Raw genomic sequence first — 6215 nt, forward strand, 5'->3', positions numbered from 1 at the left:
GGTGCTGATGGACACAATCTTCACAAGGCCTGCAGGGCTCTAAATGTCACCTGCCCTCAAGAAATGCCCTGGGGTAAATCATCGGAAAAGAATTCAAAACAGGGCTGACTTCCAAGAAGCCAGTTGCAAGAGGTAAATTTTACTCACACCGTATAAAAAATAAGCACGTGGAAAGATACCCAACATCACTAATTATTAAAGAAATGCAAATCAAAAGTGCAGTGAGGTATCACCTCCCACCAGTCAGAATGGCCATCGCCAACAAATATCTACAAAGAATAAATGCTGGACAGGGCATGCGGAAAAGGGAATCCTCCTACACTGTTGGTGGGGATCCAAATTGGTACAGCCACTGTGGAGAACAGTATGGAGGTTCCTTATAAACCAAAACATGGAGTTCCCATTGGATCTGGTAATCCCACTCCTGGGCTTAGAGCCGGAGAAAATCATGATTCGAAAGGACATGTGCACCCTTATTTTCAGGGCAGCATTATTTACAATAGCCAAGACAGAAACCACCAAATTGTCCGTTGACAGAAAAATGAAGATGTTGTACAGATATAAAATGGAATACTACTCAGTCCCGGGGGCCGGGGGGTGGAGCCAGGATATGGGTGCCTGGGCCTCTGACCAGCAGGTGAGAGCAAGGAGGAAGACCAGTCCTGAGGGAAGGGGTTCACTGAAGTCTGTGAGCCCCGGTGCCCTGATGGGATCCATTCCCACTGGGGACATGAGCGGGGCCTGCAGTGGTTCTAGTTTCCACCCGGGCCCCTTTGATGAAGCCATGGCAGCGCTGGGCCCAGAGGTCTCCTGGCGGTGTCTCAAACTGTCATAGGAGTTTTACAAAGGAACAAGAGAATGAAGCTGAGCCCCTGATAGCCACTTCTTTCTGGCTCTGAGTTGCTTCTATCAGGACCACTGTCACCTGCACATAATCTGCTATGACCCACCTGCTTCAGCCTGGTCTTTCTTCTCCCTCCCTGCAATGATCCCAGCGACATTTCCAGCCTGGACCCCTCCCACAGGCCAGACACCTCTGTCCAGCCACTGCATCCCCATCTTACCCTGGGGCTAACAGGCCCCTCAGAGGGCTGGGATCCTGCAGCTCCCCACACCCAGGGGGCACCCACCTCCCCTGGTTGCTGAGCCCAGACACCTGCTGTAACCGAGCAGGACCCTATGGGGTATTCCCGGGACAGACCGCTCTACCATATCCTCTGTTGTAACTCTTCTCTGAAGTACCTAGATAATAGTATTTGATGCACACTTCCCGAGTTGTTTTACAGATGCTAAACCCACCACCAAATGGAAGAAATAAACTACTTGATGGTCATGAACACGTAGCCCCAGAGCTACTGGTGCCTAAGAAATTACAATGTTAACCGTCATTACCTCACCATCAGCCAGAGAATTGTGCACCAGCTGATCCCCTCACCTGGGCTTTAAAATTGCTTTGCTGAAACCCTTCAGGGAGTTCAGGGTTTTTAGAGCACAAGCCACCTGTCCTTGCATTGACGCTTTTACAATTAACACTGCACTTTCCTTCACCACAGCCTGGTGTCAGTAGACTGGCTTTACCATGCATGGGCACGTGGAACCAAGCTTGGTTCGGCAACACTGGGGTCTCCAGGCTCCCACTGCCCTTGTGCCCCAGGCTGTCAGCTCCTCCTCCAGAGTCTGTGGCCATTCCCCACGCTAATTCCCCTCCATATCCACAGCCCTGGCCCAAGCCCGATCTTGGGCCTGATTCCTCCATCAGGCCCTGACAAAGCCCCACCCCTGTAACAGGGAAGAGCTCAATCATACTCCAAGTTCCATCTGTTTCTCTGACTTTAGCCTTTGCTTTTTGTTGCTTTTGTTATTATAATCATACAGAATGGCCTGCCTCAGGGAACCCTGCCCCTCTGCCAGAATGTTAAACCAAAGCGCCTTTGTACATCCTGACCCTGTCCACCCGTGGACGGCTGCAAGAAAGAAGAAATTAACACATCGCCTCCCCGAGGCTGGCCATTCCAGGGGACATTTGCAAATATTATGGCCTTTTTACTTTACTTCCTCATATCCTCCCCTCTCTATTCTATAAAAGAAACTGGCATCCAAACCCCGGTAAGATGGTTTTTCAGAGACACTAGTCTGCCATCTTCTCGGTCTACCAGCTTTCCAAATAAAGCTGTGTTTCTTGCCTCAGCACTCGACTCTGATTTACTGGTCTGTCATGCAGCAAGCAGAGCCAGCTTAGACTCAGTAACACCCACATGATGCATCTCACATCCCACCCCAGTGTGGTCTTTCTGAAGCATAAAGGAGACTGACTCTCTCCCTCCTGTGATTCCCCCCAAAAGTTTTCCCTCATTTGCTTGGGTGTCTGGTGAGACAGACATCTGCCAAGGCCCTGAGAGTCTCCGGCATCCCTGCTAGGCTGTGGCTCCTGGGTTCCCTGACACTGAGCGCCTCAGCAGGCCAGGTGACACGGCACAAAACCCCAGAACTGCTCACCTCAGGAGGGGGCTGGCACTGCTGCTGCGTGATCAAAGAGAGCAGAGAAGGGTTCCCCAGCTTGGAGACAAACAGTGCAGGAGTGGCCTCTCCCTGGGCCATTGCATGATCCCCGTGTGACCTGAGGGAAGGAGGGACCAAGGCACATGTTGGTACCTAAGCAGGATGGTGTGGGCTCAGCTGTGTCCCCCCAGATTCACATGCTGAATCCCTAACCCCCAGGACCCCAGATGTGTCTGTACTTGGAGACGGAGTTTTTAAAGAGGTGATCAAGGTAAAATGGAGTCACTAGGGTAGATCCTAATCCAATAGGACTGATGTCCTACAAGAAGAGATTAGGACACAGTTAGGCACAGGGGGAGACCATGTGAGGACAAGGGGAGAAGAGATGGCTGTCTATATGTCAAGGGGAGAGGCCTCAGGAGAAACCAGCCTGCAGACACCTTGATCTCAGACAGCATCCAGGACTGGGAGATTGGTCTGTTGTTTAAGCTGCCCTGTCTGTGGTATTTGTTAGGGAAGCCCCGAGCAGACTCACACATAGGGTAGTAACTCAAGTCTCAGATGGACAGAGCCCACTCTCCATTCCCCCGTACGTGAGTTACAGGAATCTCAGGAACTGAGGATGTTGTCCCCAAGGAGAGGCCCAAGGTAGAAGATTTTAGGCATAACACAACTGTATTCACGTTAAACATGCCTGAACTACATTCACACGAGATGGTTTTGTCTTGTGTGTCCATCGGCACCTTCAGTCTGAACCGCAGACCTTTGGCTTGACCGCCTCCACTGAGAGCATTAGCTTCCCCTGCTGTGAACCACCTCCTGTAGGATTTCCAGAACCACAGAGCATCGAAGAGCTCATGCTGAAGTGTCATCACATTGCACAGCACCCAGGACTGTGTACTGGTGCGGGCGACCCTCACAGCAGAGCCGCCCAGCTGCCCACCAGAACCCATTTTCCTTTCCTCTGCTCATGGCTCCCCTGCACCTCCCAGCCTTCTCACCCCTTGCAGCTGGGGCGCAGTATCTCCTGTTACCAAGGGGAAGTGGTGGAGGGGGTGAGGGCCTTGGCCAGTCTGCATCCTAGGATGGAGGGCTTGGTGCCCACGTGGTCACCCCACCGTGCTGGTTGGAGCTCTCCACCTGGAAGCAGGGAGGAGAAGCAAGGGGGACAGAGCCTGGGCCCTGACACGCGCCTGCCCTGGACTCTTGCATGAAGGGGACAGAGACACCTTGAGCCTCAACCCATCCGAGGAGACCCTTTGTTCCAGCGACGAACATTTGCCCTAAAAGCCAAGGTGCTTGGCAAATCCCTCCCCAGCTGTTACGGAAAGTAAGGCTTAATCTCATCACACTTTTCTCAAACCACAGCTCACGTTGAGACCACCACTCAGGTGATGGAGCTTCAAAGCAGTTTCCTTGACAACCTTGGCAAACCTGCTCGGTTTCCTTGACAACCAAGCTTCACAATCTCCCAAACTCTTCTCCTTCAAACATTCCTATTCTAGGCTTGCTGAGCCTAAAGTGACAGTGCCGTCATCACACAGCAGAAAGCAATTCCTCCAAGCCCGTAGTTATTGGTTACATGACGCTATTGATGATGAAATCCCAGAAGAGCCAGCTTTGCAAGGCAACCACTTCTGCACTTGCACTGGGCTCCTTTCCACGGACAGAGTGGAGTGGCTGTTTTCACAGCCCCACGTGGAAGAGCTCACCAGGCCTTGATCCTTTCCAGGTGCTACCTGGGTCCTCATTCTCCCCAGACCCCCACCCACATGGCTGCTGTCTGTGCCAGCCTATACAGGACCTTGGTAATCTCCTAAAATGAGAGGGTTATTTCATACACAGACAATGGGTTGAATGGTGGCCCCAAAAGATGTGTCCCCCCAGAACACGTTAACAGGACCATATTTGGGGAAAGGGTCTTTGCAGATGTAGTTAAGGATCTCGAGATGAGGTCATCTTGGGTTAGAGTGGCCCTAAAGCCAGTGACAGCATCCTTATAAGAGACAGAAGAGGAGAGACCCAGACACAGAGGAGAATCCACGTGAAGATGGAGGCAGAGATGGGAAGGATGCAGCCACAAGCCTGGGGACGCCTGGAGCCCCCAGAAGCTGGAAAAGGCAGGAAATATCCTCCCCTGGAGCCTCTGGAGGGACCTCAGTCCTGAGACATCTTGATCTCAGATGTTTGGTCTCCAGGACTGGGGGAGGATGAATTCCTGTTGTTTTAAACCACCCAGCTTGTGGTCATTTGTTAGAGAAGCCACAGAACAGTCACACAGACCCTGCTCTGTAGGATCCTGGAAGTGGGGTCTCACTAACGGCAGACAGAGGCTAGATTGCGGAACCCTTAGAGTCAGCACTGGGCCCCCAGAAACCCTAAAGCAGTGGATGCACACCAGAATATTGGGGGTCAAGTCGGAAACCCATCCCTAAGGGTGCCGGCTGCACACGGCCTCCCCAGGTTCTTACACCTGTACGTGTGTGGGGTAAGTATTTCAGTCTTGATTCAGGACCTTTGATGTCACCATCCACGCTGCTAATTAAGAACCTGCCAGGTACACAGATGAAAAGCCTATCAGGACACTTGCTTCACCGATGAACAAGCCTCAAGCTGGTCAGAGGTGGGCAGTTTTCTCTCAAGCAGCCAGCAGCTCCCCCCACCCCAAGGAGCGTCCTCATTGGAAAGCTGGTGCGGCGACGTCTCTGAGTAAACCTTAGCTGACCCCCAGGCCAGCTGCTCCTGGACTTTATCCACCCTTCGCAGGGAAGCAAACCTAAATATGTGCAAGGACCTTAGAGGCTGGAGGAAAGGGCTTGCAGCACACCAGTGGCAGCACGCTTCCTGAGTTGGCTCCCGCAGGCCATGTAGGATGGTCCTGGCCCCGGGTGCTCTCCTGGGAGCTTTCCATTTACCTATCTGAGCTATCCCTCCTCTCCTGACCCCCACTGCCTTTTTTCTTGCTTCCTCACCTCTGCCTGGGGAGAACTTCCAATGGCAGGTATGGGCGACACATCCTCTTCCTTAGCAGGTAGCAGCCCAGGAACTCCTGTGGAAGGTTCAGCAGAGCCCCACTCAGACCGGGCCGGCCACAAGGCCGCGGCCCCTCCCTCCCTCCCACAAGCCCAGCCCCGCGGTAGCTGATGGGGCAGAGAGTATGGCTTCAGGTACAGCTGCGGTGCTCTTGCTGCCAGGAGAGGGTGTCTATACAGAGCTCAACCCAGGCACACCTGGGGACGGCTGGCTGGCCGGGGGAGGCTGCCCAGGTCAGCCAATCCTTGCCCATCAGGGGCTTGTAATTGCGGAAAATGGGTCTTGCTGCACTGGCCAAGTCCAAGGAACAGGTGTCTTGAGGGTCAGGATGGACATGGGGCTGTAGCTCTGGCTTGTTTTCTAATCATTTTATCTGGCCCACGAGTGGGAGACAATTTCAAGAAGACCCTCTCCTACTGAGAAGAACCCAGGAGTCGGGGAGAGGAGGGGTGGTGGGTGGAGACAGGAGCCCAGTGCCCCAGAGGCAGCGGAAGCCTCTGGAAGACCTGGTGGAGGGAGGCGCGTGGGTGAAGCCCAGGGTCACAGACCTATCCAGGAGCTGCTGTTTGTTAGTTCACATCCTGCTCTGACCAACAGGTGGGCTGGGGATACTCTGCAACGAGGGCTATGTGCACGGTTCCTGTGTGCTGAGCCTGTCGGGGGGTCTGCAAAGATGGGCCCTG

Source organism: Monodon monoceros, unplaced genomic scaffold (assembly GCF_005190385.1).
Source record: "Monodon monoceros isolate NGI ecotype Baffin Bay Population unplaced genomic scaffold, NGI_Narwhal_1 Super_Scaffold_13, whole genome shotgun sequence".
NCBI lineage: Eukaryota > Metazoa > Chordata > Mammalia > Artiodactyla > Monodontidae > Monodon > Monodon monoceros.